This window comes from Oratosquilla oratoria, chromosome 42 (genome assembly GCF_046742065.1).
Source record: "Oratosquilla oratoria isolate Oo_2021 chromosome 42, ASM4674206v1, whole genome shotgun sequence".
Classification (NCBI taxonomy): Eukaryota; Metazoa; Arthropoda; class Malacostraca; order Stomatopoda; family Squillidae; genus Oratosquilla; species Oratosquilla oratoria.
Window position 1 is genome coordinate 36,531,123 of NC_134818.1, and position 1,670 is coordinate 36,532,792.

At 51.4% G+C, this 1,670-nt stretch overlaps 1 protein-coding gene across 3 annotated transcripts in view; it reads right to left on the bottom strand.

Moving 5' to 3' along the window:
* Hdc (histidine decarboxylase) overlaps positions 1–760 on the bottom strand; it is a 367,462-nt gene extending 366,702 nt beyond the window's left edge. For all 3 annotated transcript variants that reach the window (XM_076179460.1, XM_076179459.1, XM_076179458.1), the window contains exon 1: positions 282–760. The gene's annotated coding sequence lies outside the window, so the exon portion shown is untranslated. The remainder of the gene's footprint in view (positions 1–281) is intronic.
* Between the last annotated feature and the right edge of the window lie 910 nt (positions 761–1,670).

Genomic DNA, 1,670 nt, shown 5'->3' on the forward strand with positions numbered 1-1,670 from the left:
CGTTTCAACCTCAGGCTAACAGGCGCAACCTTATTTAATGACTACAACCTCAGGTGCCCTTTCTCCTCGTATGGTACTACAACACATTTCACACGCAACCTAAAGGTACGTGTTTGCAACCGATGGGTGTTGTGTGGCAACCTATGGGTGTTGGATCTGCAACCTAGTGAATTACCGCAACCTATGATGAACGTCAACAACCCAAAAATGACGTCTCCCTCTTACCCCCGTTCCCCCTTTCCCCCGGTGCAACCTCAGGTGTTGGAAAATCGGGTACTTACCAAGACCTCGGGGCTTCTACTGGTGTCCGGATCCGGGAACGAGTCCGAGTATGCCTCGGATAAGGGGCGTTCGATGTCCGGGGGTGGGGTGGGGTTTCAGACGTGTTGAATGCAAGAAACCCGGTTGCGTGCACGGTGGATTTTTGTCCGGGTGGAGAAATGCCCGGATGGTTTTCGTCCGGGAGGAAAGATGCCCGGATACCAGTTCCAGGGTACGTTTCCTGTGAGGACAGGAGGTCTGGGAGAGACAGAAAGAGGGGGAGAGAGAGGGAGAGAGAGATAGAAAGAGAGAGGGAGAAAGCCACAGGGTATTCTTTGTCAGTGGGTAGGACGGGGAAGATGGTACCGGCCTCTCCCGCCTGCTGATGTAGTTTCCCTGTTGAGGAGAGGATCAGTCGCCGGCTCCGACTGGACGTCAACGGCAAAGTGGATCGACTCCACTGCGGTCTGACCTCGTACTCTCACTCTCGCAACCCGCTTGCACTCTCACGCCCCCTCCCCCCTCTTCTCTCCCTCCCCCCTTTCCCAGGCTCAACCACGAGGCTCTACGTCACTGCCACGTCATTCCTCTCACCGCCAGGCAGCCAATCGCGAGCTGAATATTGCTCTCGACTAATCGCGAGCGTCCCTGGGGATGAGGGAGACCCCGCCCACGGTCGATAAGGACCAATAAGAAGTGCGTCTTGGGGTGTGACGTCATGTCGTCTTGGGCCAATGGGGGTTTTGGAAGACGGACGAGTTTGGTAAGGTTCCTTAGCGAATAGTGTCATGGCTTGGCTGTGAAAATGCCTCTAGACAAAAGATTAAGAGGAAAATAGGCGAATATCTTCCTCCTGAAACTTCTATATATCTCTATACTGCCACCATGTGTGTATTTGTGTGTGTGTATGTGTGTGTATGTGTATGTGTATGAGTGTATGTATGTGCATGTGTATGTGTACGTTTTTGTATGTATGTATGTGCCTGTGCATGAGCATGTGTATATGTATTGTACGTTTATGTATATGTGTATGTTCATGTGTAGATGTGTGTATATGTGTATGTTCATGTTTATATGCATGTATGTTTGTGTGCGCGCGCGTGTGCGCATGTGTATGCCCATGTGTATGTGTATTCACTTTGGCCTTTTGGATCATGTGCTAGACTCGTGATCGACAACTATTTCCCTCCCGGAAGAGAGCTCAGAGCTCGTATGACCGATCTATGGGTAATGCCGTGACCTTGCACGCACACACACACCCAACTCCCCACTCACGAGAGTTGGAGTAACGACTCGAAGCGCAGCGCGATACTGAAATTAATTCAGCCCCGGGCAGGATTCGAAACCAGACCACCGTAGTGAGAGTCGGGGACTTTACCAACCCCGCTACCGAGTTGTATATATGTGTA